This window comes from Spermophilus citellus (assembly GCF_964194105.1).
Source record: "Spermophilus citellus genome assembly, chromosome: 1".
NCBI classification, from domain to species: domain Eukaryota; kingdom Metazoa; phylum Chordata; class Mammalia; order Rodentia; family Sciuridae; genus Spermophilus; species Spermophilus citellus.
Genome location: NC_138182.1, coordinates 71,967,436 through 71,980,171, shown reverse-complemented (window position 1 = coordinate 71,980,171; position 12,736 = coordinate 71,967,436). Strand labels below are relative to the sequence as shown.

General features: G+C 35.7%; 1 protein-coding gene across 3 annotated transcripts in view; it reads left to right on the top strand.

The window, feature by feature from the left end:
* Positions 1 to 12,232: 12,232 nt before the first annotated feature.
* The window catches only part of SGCG (sarcoglycan gamma), an 89,615-nt gene continuing 89,111 nt past the window's right edge, over positions 12,233 to 12,736 (top strand). For 2 of the 3 annotated variants that reach the window (XM_081310117.1, XM_081310115.1), the window contains exon 1: positions 12,233 to 12,384. The gene's annotated coding sequence lies outside the window, so the exon portion shown is untranslated. The remainder of the gene's footprint in view (positions 12,385 to 12,736) is intronic. The other variant, XM_081310116.1, reaches the window with a different exon arrangement.

The following is a 12,736-nucleotide window of genomic DNA, read 5'->3' as shown; positions in this document are numbered from 1 at the left end:
CTACTATCCCCCCTTCTCTCCCCTCCCCTCCCCTCTTCTCTCTCTACCCCATCTACTGTAATTCATTTCTCCCCCTTTTTTTTTCTTTCCCCTCACTTCCTCTTGTATGTAATTAATTTACAAGTTCTTTCAGCATAGCTAATGGTAGGGAATCATGCACATTTGTGTTCGCCACCTTATTTTCAATACTCATTTCTATGTTACCTTGTCCCTCACTCTTCCATTTGTTTGAAACTGAATATATTTTTACACAAACTCCACCTGTACAATAATTAATTAATTAGTTAATTAATTATAGATAGGCATGTTTTTTATATCATTGCTCTGGTTTAGATAAAACTTGCATTAGATTATATTAGAAATTATCAAACACCAACTACACAGTTTTAAACACAAAAGACAATTTATTGACTAGTGTAAGTGAAAAGTACAAGATTAGGTCTGGCTTAGATATGTCTTGATCTGTGGCCTCAAACATGTTTCTCCATCTCTCAGCTCTGCCTCTGCTATGTTGACTTATTCTCATAACAGCTAACAAACTCAGTTTTACAGCACTTCCAAATTCACGTCTGACAGAAAAGAAAGTTCATCTTCACAGTCACTGAAACAAAAGTAGTGAGATTGCTCTGCTTGAGCCTAATTGGCTTGATTTGAGTACTTCTAAAATAACCTCTATGGCCCAAAGAATGTCATGTTCTTATTGGCCAGGCCTAAGCCACATGATTTTCCACTCACCTGGAAATTGTGTTGATCTGATTTGAACAAAATATATGGAATAAAAGTATGTGCAGTGATGATTCACCAAAAAGAAAATCCAAGTGTCATTATCAGAAGTGGAATTTATGGATGTTGGGAAATATATGAGTAAGCATTTTGAAGTTTTTAATCTCTCATTTTTAAATGAAAACATTTCTCTTTTTTCAAAATATTAGTGAACATAGAATGTTTGTGCTATGTGTAGAACTTTGTGAAATTGTAACACTTTCATATTGCTGAAATTATATAATACAAAATCAATGCTTGATATCACACAACTTTTCTTCATGTTGAGGAACTGGGTAGGATCATGGATATGATGTGCTTAGGTCAACATTATTCTTCTTTTTCCCTTTAATTTCAATTCTTCATTTCCAATTAAATAAGTGGACCTCAAAAATCAAGTATGTACACACAAATGTTCATTTGCTTATTGTAGGAATAATACACACATTACTTGAAATGATTTAAATCAAACTATGTAAGATGTCTGCTGTTGCCAAATGGCAAACAGCAGTACCATCAGCCAAGAAGAGAAAATGTTTGGAGAGAAAGAGAAAGAAATGATGAAAATATATTGAGTTTGCAACATGATGACTTTAAATGTCCATATTTGTAAGTCCTCAGACACGAGGGATCTGAAGCAGATTTGTTGTTTCTTCTCTTCCTCTGGCCACCTCTTCACAGTTGTCTTCCCCCATGTCTTAACATAATTACCTTATGACCATCAGCCTTATGACCTCTTGACACAGCATTCCTGTTGACATGGCCCCTCTAGAATCCAAGTACTCATGTTCAGTGTAAAACACCTTTTGAGAGAAGATAATTCTAAAAACTCCACACTAGGTGAGGAATAGAGGTCAGGAGCACAGGGACTCTCAGGAGGTGACTTGAGCGGGAGGGACAAAGTTCAGAATCAAGTCAGGTCCAACTTCTTGGGAATTCCAGCATCTTTACCTCCAAAAGGGAAAAGACATCCCTGTGTGTTGGTCAAGGTCGTCAACCTGCAAACATCATATCAAGAACAGCTATTGACAGATGATTTTGATTCAAAAGCTAAACTATAAGGAGAAAAAAAAATAACTTGGTTTGATTTTATAAAAGTGCTATCCTATAGTCTGCCTATGAGAGTTAATTGCTAATTGAGCACATGAAGGATCAGGTATAACATTAAGTCAAACTGCCGTTATCAGATTAGGCATATCACTCAGTAGGGAAGTCAAAATATCATTATCATAAAGGCTACCTGCATTATAATCTATTATTTATCTATCTTATTTCTTTTGAAAATTTAAGCATGACTGTAATAATAGCTAATCATTGAATGAATGTCTTACTATGTGTCAAGTACCTTTTTTTTATACGTTATCTCATTTAATTATTTTACTAAACTTAAGTGGGAGACGGTATGATTCCCCCACAGTAATAGGAGAAAATTGACCATTAAAAAATAAATAACTTATCTTACATTATATAGCCACTAAGAGAAGTTAAATAGCTATTTAAAACTCAGCTGACTCCAACACATGGGATTCTGAGCATTTTTATGATCTCTAGGGAGAAAGAAAGTAAGAAAAAATTTTAAACTAATAATCATGTAGTTTTTTATCAGAATAGAAGATATTGGTCAAGCTGTCAAATAGAAAAGGCCATCAGATCTAGGAGGCTGAGCCTAAGTCACTGACACAAAGATTAAATTCAGAAGTAGGAAGGTCAAGGTTGAGGCGTATATCGAAGGGAATCCGATTTCCTGTTGAGGGAAGATTGCCTTTGAATTGGAATATCTCCCTCGGGTTCTCTATCCCAGCTCTTACTCATGGATTAACCCAGCCTCACATCTACCTCCATTCCCTGAAGCATGTGCAATGTTTCATTTCAGAATTGTATCTGTGTTCCAAGAGGCCACCAGGGGGGTGTCTAACAAGCTCTAAGTATGTGGCATTTCCTTCCCTCTTGCAGTCTTCTTTTCAAGGAGCTAAGTTGGTTGATTCTTTTCCAGGTTTGGGTTGTTGATCTCTCAACTTCCTGGTAAGTTAATAAAAATCATATCACTTAGAAGAATGGCATATCTCTCAATATGTATTGACTTTTATACATTTATCAAGTTATATCTACGTAATATATAGAAGAAATACAAATGGCCAGAAAATATATGAAAAAAATGTTCAACATCATTAACAATAAAGGAAATGAAAATCAATATATTAAATACATTTAAAACATTCAAACATTGGAAAATTTAAGTGGATGAGTTAATGATGGTTTGTGCTAACAGAAAATTAACTACCACTTGATCTCTTCAAATAGAGTTAAGGTTTTCTTTCTGTGCTTCTGTAGCCATTGGATTATATCTTGATTGTAATACTAACCACATTGTTCAGTAATTATTTAGCTGTCTTCTCAGCTGGAAGGAAACTACTTAAGTAGAGGAAACAACTTATTTATCAATCCATTCATTTAGCAAAATTTAATGAGTATCTAGAGGCTAAGGAAATATATGCATCAAAATTCAATCCTTGAAGTCAAACTTAAACTCACATGACCATCACCAGGAGAGAGACAAGTAAACAGCTAGGAATCAGTCTATGCTGAATGCCCTGAGTACCGGGGAATACTTAGTAGGAGGGCACCAACCTTGGAAGAAAACAGGATGCTGGGGAAGAATGGAAGGGAGGGTTGGAGAAGGCTACATATTAATATAGAATAGCCCTTCCTACATAACAGATCCTCTACAAAATATCTGTAGTTGCTAAATGCTGCTTTTTGATTGTTTTGTTTCCTAGTTTGAAAGGATTGAGAAAAATCATATTTCTATTTACTGCCCACCTTCTGAGACAGGCCAAGGAAAGTGGCAAATGAGGCTCTGACTTTGTTATAAAGAGAGCTGTTAAAGAATGCATCCTCTGCGTGCAGCAGTAATAGACTTCCTAAGGGTACACAGTGCACAAGGACTCACTGACCTCAGGCAGCTGAAGCATCTCAGGTAACCTCTAAATGACTGCATTTTCAACTTTCAGCACGAAAGATCAATGCGAAACGTGTACCCTCTGCAAGCATGAAGTCAGGTCCCTGAAGAGACAGGAGCTGTGCCGTGCAGGTTCACTTTCCCATTCCAGTTCACTGATGAGAGGTAAACATCCACTTTCCACAGGAAGAAATGAGTAAAGTTTATAGAAAGAGTCCAGGAATATTGTACAATGGAAAGAGAATTCTCAGAAAGAGAGTAAGTTTCCCTTATGTAAATGAGCAGCTTTGTCACAAATCTTCAATGGTTAGCATTCTTCAAATTCCTTGGGTACAGATCCCCCAGACTTCCTCCATATCCAGACTTCCAATATTCTCTTTATCGATCCTGCTCTCTTCCTTCAAACTTATTTTATAACACCTATTCTTCTTTTCAAAATTTCTACCATCATCTGTTTTGTAATCCTTGATCAGAAATTTCTGATCACAGTAAAGAAATTTTAGGAACATTTATGACTGTGTCTTGAGTATTATTGATCCTTGCTACTTTGCAATAAGAATAAATGTACTTATGTTTTATAAATGCATACTATATCCTCTTTGATCACATGCAGATATATGAAATGCCAGATGAATGTAAAGGGAAATAAATTGAGGCTAATTTGAATTTTACCAAGATATAGGCAGAGATATATTTACACAGTAATATATCTTACTCAGTACAAACTAGAAAGGCAAATCAGACTAGAACTACACCTCTTTGCAATTTTTTTTTTTAAATATGAGATTGAACCCAGGGGCACTTAACCACTGAGCCATGTCCCCAGTCCCTTTTATTTTTTAGTTTGAGACAGGGCCTCATTAAGTTTCTTAGGGCCTTGCTAAGTTGCTAAGGCTGGCTTTGAACTTGTAATCCTCCTGCTTCAGCCTCCCAAGCCACTAGTATTATAGGCTTACGTCATTGCCAGGCTTTGCAGAATGTCTTGAGTATAGATGTTAGTGGGGAAAGATTTCAGTAGGAAGTTACTTCAATCCAGAATTCTAGGCTAACTGAAAATGATACTAACCTATTTTAGAGAGCAAAATAGATAACTTTCCAGTCATAAGAAGACTCAAACAATCTACTCTCCAAACAGTCTTTCTGAATAATTATTTGAGGGTGGACTTCATCATGGCAAGAGAGTAAATACAAAATCATGAGAGAAACTTCAGGGAGTAATTAGCTCAGCTCAGGAGAACAGTGACACCAATCCAGACTGCAGCTCTGCAAAGGCTCAGTCTACCAGAATGGGACAGAAAAGCCCCAAGCACATGGATGCTGGAGAAAAAGGAAATCATGGACAATGGGTGTTATTATTGGAAACTGGACAAGAACTTGAGGATATGATAGAGGTAGTGAATGCAAGAAGTAAAAAGGAAGACAATTAGAAAATAAGGGAAATGGAGTTTGGCTACACAAGAAAGTTAAGATCCAAGCATAACAGAAAACATATAAATTAGAAAATGAAGGCAAGAAAATTTCATGAAGAAAAATGGAATTAATTACAAATAGTAGATTAAATTAATAAAAGCTGACATACAGCTACGATATGCTGAGGAAGGCATATTTTGCACTAGGTGATAAGGAACATGAACTAATCTGATGGATAATGTCCAAAGTTACGACACTGAGATACAGTAATAAGAAGTCTTTTAAAGGTTATAAAAAGGAAGATCTAAGTAGGGACCTCACACAAGTGCAGATGAAGATGGTCTGGGCAGAAGCAGAAACAGCAGGGTTTTTATTATGAGCCCTTCTGATCAATTTCCTCCTTAACATGTGCAAGTTCTACTTTGATCATCATTATTTTTAATGTATTTCCTGTGGTTCTAATATGCACATGCCACACTTCCATTCCCTGCCTAAAACGAGAATCACACCCAAGAAGTCAATACTTGATGGAGTTGTAACATCTGCTGCCTATAAATTATGCAAAGTCATATATTTGTGGAGAAATAATTTTAGGATATTAAGACCTAATTCAGCAATTGCCAATAATAAGGCATGATATTATGAAATTTCAGTTAGTACTCCAATTATTTATATATATACTTTTAGTTGTAGAAAGACATAATTTTATTTATTTATTTATTTATTTATTTATTTATTTATTTATTTATTAATGTGGTGCTGAGGATCAAACCCAGTGCCTCACATGTGCTAGGCAAGCGCTCTACCACTGAGCCACAACCCCAACCCAGTACTCCATTTTCTCTCCTGAAATCTGTTTTCTTTTCCTTTGAGAATTTATTACGTATCCTATTTTTCTGACATCACAAAGATTCCATGTGTTTTTTACCCTTTACCTTTTCTGAGAACATTAAATTAGCCCTTTATACTAAGTAAATTCTCTCAAAATACTGTAAAAGCCATATAACACACACCTTTAATAATCTAGTAAACATCTAGGGAATCAGAATTGTCCTTGTTAAAATGTGTTGTTTGATGATCCTGTTTTAAAATAACCAAAGAATATGGGTGAGAATCATCCATGTAATGAAAATCAAGTGAAGACTTGAAGTTTTCGGTCAGGTGTAGAGTCGCTGGTCACTTGATTTTGCTTATACTTATTTTGAGGATTGTAATTTCAACTGAAGAAGAAATACTTGACACGGTATTTTTTTTAAATCTTAGTTTATCAAATTACAAAATAATTCATTTGATTTCACATTTAATTTATCCTGAAAAACATACTTTCACTGCTGTTTACTGACCTCTTCTGGATAATTCCTGTAATGTCCTCTGGGTCATATGTTAGCTCTATTTTTTAAGATGCTCTATGAAATTCACACACACACACACAAAAAAAAAAAAAAAAAAAAAACCCACAAAACACTGAAAAGGCTGGTGTAACTATTCAGAGTTTGGCCCCTTTGTGGTCTCACTATATGTAGCCCCTTGCTAATGGCTGCTAGTCTAGCAGAGGACAGATACATAAACAAGTGATGGCAATGTAAATACAAATAATTATATTTGTATTTGAAAAGACATATAAAAAAGCTGATAGTGATATCTAAGCAAGCTTCAAAAAATTAAATAGCAGTTCACCAGCAGAAAGAGATGGGAAGTGCCTTTGGTCAGAGACAAAGTCAGTAATAATACAGCAGTATGTGTGGCTTTTGTCTCACAGAATCTAGAGGACAAGAGGCCCCAGAGACGGACAACCCCAATCCCTTTTAAAGGCATGAGTGTCGGATCAAGAACTTGGTATCGTCTCCTGGAGACATGCTGAAGCCCTTTAAGCAGAGGAGTGATGTGGACAGATTACTTGTTCCTGAGGTTTTTCTGGCAGTCCCCAGGACTGTAGGATGGAACGAAGAGGAAGACAAGGGGGCAGGCATGTGGCTGGCACAACAAACAAACCAGAGGAGATGTGTCCCTACAGCCAGGCAGGAACACGGTAGAAAGAGCAGGCAGAGCAGAAGTTATGGGAAGGGAATTCCCAGGACTTAGTGACTGGCCGCCTGAGGAATGAGGGAGACTCCCAAGTCTATCTTCCCTGACATTGTGGGGGGCCAAGAAGGAAAAGATGGACAGAAGAGCAAGTTTGGGGAGACCAGGAATTTTGTTTTGTAGGAACATCTCACATAGTTTGAGGGGAGTTCATCACAAGAATTTATTGCTATAATTATCATACATTTTGAGCATCCCTTACCCAAATGCTTTCGATGAAAAGTGTTTCAGATTTTAGAGTTTCTTCAGATTTGGGAACGTTTGCATAGACTTTACTGATTGAGCATCCTTACTCTGACAATCCAGTGCTCAAAGAGCACTTTGAAGCATGTTGGATTTTAGATTAGGGACATACAACCTATATAATATTATGAAAACTATTAAATCATGGCTCCCATGTACAGAGAATTCTCAACTTGATGGTTCAATTATGATATCTCAACCCAACAAATGGTTCAAGTTAGAATTTTTTTATATACATAATAGTGCAAAAGTGCCTTGCCTTCATTAGAAACTGCATGGAATTTCAATTCCAGGGAATCTGATTCCCTCTCGTTGTCATGGTCAGCAGCAGTGACCACAGCTCCCAGTCAGCCCTGTGGTCACAAGGAGAAGCAACCACACTGCAGTGCCCTCTGTTGCTAAAAATAGGATGGTGAGCAGGTTTGACCTACCCTATTTTCAATCTGTCATATTTTCAATGTACCATGAGTTTATTGGGGTGCAACCCATCCTAGGTAAAGAAGCATCTGTATTCAACTTTAGCTGATCTGATAATTTTCACTAGTGAATTTAAAGCCTGGTCTTCACAGCAAGTACATTAAACTTCTATGGTTTTTTCAAGATTTGAACTATCTCATTCCCTACTGTCACACTTCTCCATGGAGGACTTTGCCTCCTGCTTCATGTCAAAAGTAAAATGGATTAGTCCAAAACTGACCACATCACTACCCCAAATTCCCTGTTTTCATTAGTTCTGAAAATGAACTCTCCCACCAAACCTCCTAAGCTATATAGCCAGCCACAGGGTGACCCATGCCCAGGCAGATAAGAGACTAGAAGGAGAGGAGCCAGAAGGGGACAGAGCTCACCAAGGACTGAAGTGTGATATCAGGAATAGGAGCAGAGGGAGAATGAGTGAACCCTAGAATGTACCTCCGAGGTACTGTGGCTGTACTTGGAAGTCAGCAGTAGTGGAACACAAAATACCCAAGAGGTACTAAAGCCACTTTGACCATGCTTTACTACCTTTGTAACACAGAATACTTACTTGTACCTAGGTGAGTGTTAGACTAGGTTTTCATTAACATCTCTTAGAGCTTAAAATGTTATGATTTCATTTAATACAAATCTAGTATGTGTATATGAGTTTCAAATGTAAGCGAGACCTGCATTAAAACTTTGAAAATCTTGTTGTAATCACTTATTTTTTTCATTTTTTCATAATTTTTTATTTATATGTGACATCAGAATGCATTATAATTCATATTACACATATAGAGCATAAATTTTTTATATCTCTGGTTGTATACAAAATATTCACACTGATTAGTGTCTTCATACATGTACATTGGATAATGATGTCCATCACATTCCATCATCATTAATAACCCATACCCCCTCTCTTCCCCTTCACCCCCTCTGCCCTATCTAGAGTTCATCTATTTCTCCCATGCTCACCCTCCCTACCCCACTATAAATCAGCTTCCTTATATTAGAGAAAACATTCAGCATTTGGTTTTTTGGGATTGGCTTGCTTCACTTAGCATTATCTTCTGGAACTCCATCCATTTACCTGCAAATGCCATGATTTTATTCTCTTTTATTGCTGAGTAATATTCCATTGTGTATATATGTCACATTTTTTTTATCCATTCATCTACTGAAGAGCATCTAGTTTGGTTCCACAGTTTAGCTATTGTGAATTGTGCTGCTATAAATGTTGATGTGGCTGTGTCCCTGTAGTATACTGTTTTTAAGTCCTTTGGGTATAGACCGAGGAGAGGGGTAGCTGGGTCAAATGGTGGTTCCATTCCCAATATTCCAAGGAATCTCAATACTGCTTTCCATATTGACTGCACTAATTTGCAACCAATATGGAAATGGTACAGAATAGAGGACACAGAGACTAACCCACAAAATTACAATTATCTTATATTAGAAAAAGTTGCCAAAAACATGCATTGAACAAAAGATAGCCTCTTCACCAAATGGTGCAGGGAAAACTGGAAATCCATATGCAATAAAATAATAAAATGAAATTAAACCCCTATCTCTCACCATGCACAAAACTCAACTCAAAGTGGACCAAGGACCTAGGAATAAAACCAGAGACTCTGCGTTTAGTAGAAGAAAAAGTAGGCCCTAATCTCCATCGTGATCAACTTCCTTAATAAGACTTCTGTGGAGCAAGAATTAAAATCAAGGATCAATAAATGGGATGGATTAAAACTAAAAAGTTTCTTCTCAGCAAAAGAAACAATCTGTGAAGTGAATAGAGAACCTACATCTTGGGAGCAAATTTTTACCCCTCACACATCAGATAGAGCACTAATCTCTAGGGTATATAAAGAACTCAAAAAGCGAAACACCAAAAAAAAAAAAAAAATAACCCCATCAATAAATGGACCAAGGACCTAAACAGACAATTCTCAGAAGATGATATACAATTAATCAACACATATATGAAAAAATGTTCATCATCACTAGCAATTAGAGAAATGCAAATCAAAACTACTCTAAGATTTCATCTCACTCCAATCAGAATGGCAGCCATGATGAAGACAAACAACAACAAGTGTTGGAGAGGATGTGGGGGGAAGGTACACTTATACACTGCTGGTGGGACTTGATGTAATCATTTAAACTAACCTGTTTATAGTTTGAATCTAGAACCTTCCCTGAAAAGGCTTATATGTGTAATACTTGTTCCCTAATACAGCTGTTTTTAGAGGTGGGGCTTTTGAGAAGGCGATTGGATCATGAATGCTTTAATCTCATCAACGGATTGACCCACTGGAGGATTGGTGGATTCATAATTTGATGGCATTATTGGGAGGTGATGGAAACTTAGAATGTGAGATCTCCCTCTGTGTGTGTGTGTGTGTGTGTGTGTGTGTGTGTGTGTGTGTGAGAGAGAGAGAGAGAGAGAGAGAGAGAGAGAGAGAAAGAGATGTGTGTTTCCTAGCTACTTGTGATGCCCTTAATGCCATGATGCTACTTCACCTCTGGCCCAAAGCAATGAAACTAGCAGACCATAGACTTGAAATTGTGAGCCAAAATCAATCTTTCCTTTTCTAAGTTGTTTTTCTTAGGTAGTTTGCCATAGAGACAAAGAGCTGACTAACATACCTATAAAATTAAAACCTGCTTTAAATCATTCTCCTGCAATACTAAAAGTAATGTTGATAGTATTTAGTGAATCTAAATCACACAGAAATCTTGACTGTTTTTATAATGCAGTCCTCCAAATTTTGAAAAGTTCATTGTTACAAACCCGATTCACTGATTGATGAAAAGGTCCCTTGATATGTTACCTTTAAATAAGTGACATTTCAATCAGCATATAAAGTTAGGATTTTGAATTCAAATATCAGAATATAGAGTTCAAACTTTTACTTTTCAGACACATACTGATATAAAATTACATTTCATATCATCATTGTTCAGTACATCATTTTTTGTTGTTAAGAATTTACAGTTATGTTATAATTTTGTATCTAACCAAATTGCCATACGGAAGATATAATAATGTGCTGAGAATTCATAAAAGATTTTTTAAAACACCTTATAAATATATAATTAATTAAATCTGTACCAGCTTTTAATTTAAGGCCTGCAGCTGTTGGTGTGATAGAAGCATCAAATTTCAAGAGAAGTTGGAGTATGAATAAACCAAAGAAAAAGTCCCCCCAAGAAGAAAATAAAATAAAAATTAAGCATGTGGATGATCACTGCATTGCTGCTTATATTCAAGTTTTAGTGCTAAAAAGGTTACTTTCAAATACATAATTTAGATTGTTTCAATTCATGCTGCAATCAAGTCTCCATTAAAATAATGCAAAATAAAAAAAAAAAATAAGAGTATCCAAATGTTTGATATTTATTTTATTTGCCCCTTATAAAAACTGGATGATTCAATTGTTCTTAAAGACAGTTTAAGATCACATAATTACATTCACATACTTTGTTAAATGTAATATAAATGTTAGTGTGCTGGAGAATAAGTATCACACTTTTAACACAAGATTTCATTTACCTTTTCTTTATTATGGTAATCATTCTTTAGGTTTTTCTGCTCAAATATCTACTTTTTTCACTTAAAAAGAGGCAAAAGGGAGTGCTATTTTTCTTTTTTTCTTTCTTTCTTTCTTTTTTTTTTTTTTTTTGGTGTGTGTGTGTTACTGAAGATTGAACCCAGGGAAACTCTGCTACTGAGCTAAATCCCCAGCACTTTTTTTATTTTGTTTTGTTTTAATTTGAGACAGGGATGACTAAGTTTTATGGCAGACATCAAACTTGCAGTCTTCCTGCCTCAGCTTCCCTCCTCACCAGAATCACAGGCCTATACTACTGCACTCAGCAAGAGAAGTGATTTTTAAAGAGTGACTATTGTTTGATAATTTGCAATTTCTTTGGATGAGATTAGTACACATATAATATTAATAAAGTCTCAAGTTCTAAACACTGTATGTTAACTAGAAATGATTGTTCATATTTTATCAACATTAGATTCTGCCAGAAACTAGTCTCAGAAGTTTCTTGTTATTCATTTAGGGTAAAGTTTATTTTAGAAAGTTATAATTAAATGAAACAGTCATAATTCAGGGTTTAAATGTAGGAATGTTGGTTTTGTAAGAACATTTTGGGCTTGTTTTGTTTTGTTTTGGGCACACTGAGAATTGCATGCTGGAAGTGGTTCCCGAACAATTTCAAGTGTGGCCTGAGCTGTTTATGTCACTGAGTAAAATTAGAAGGGCCTGTTGCTAGTACCAGCGGCTGAAACATGAGCCAAAGCCAAACACGTGAGCGCCTTTTCTCCCTGGCTAGTTGGTAAAGCCCAACTCCTTCCTTCTCGTCCTGTAAGTAATGGAAAAGTTTGAAACACTCTCTCTCCAGTAGAGCTCAGGCCAGCTGTCACTAATTCTCGTGTGTTTGTCAAAATTTCTAAGGTAAGTAACCGTTTTAAGTTGGATTTTGTATAATTCAAAGAATAACTTAAAAAACAAAGAATTAATAGGGTTTCTTGATTTGTTTTTCTTCATAGGTAGAAAACTACTTGATGAATTTAAATTAAATTTAAGCTAACAAATTAATTATTTCTAATAAATATGTTTTGATTTTAACAAAATTAAGTTAGCTTCTCATTTCAGCTCTTTAGATTATTCTGATTACTAAAATGCTACATATCTTAGCATAATCACATATTTCTCATTTTGTAAAATATGGTAGCATTGCCATATTATTAGACATTTAAGTTGTATACTGTAGTTAGTTTAGGCAAAGTATAATCTTTAAGATCAA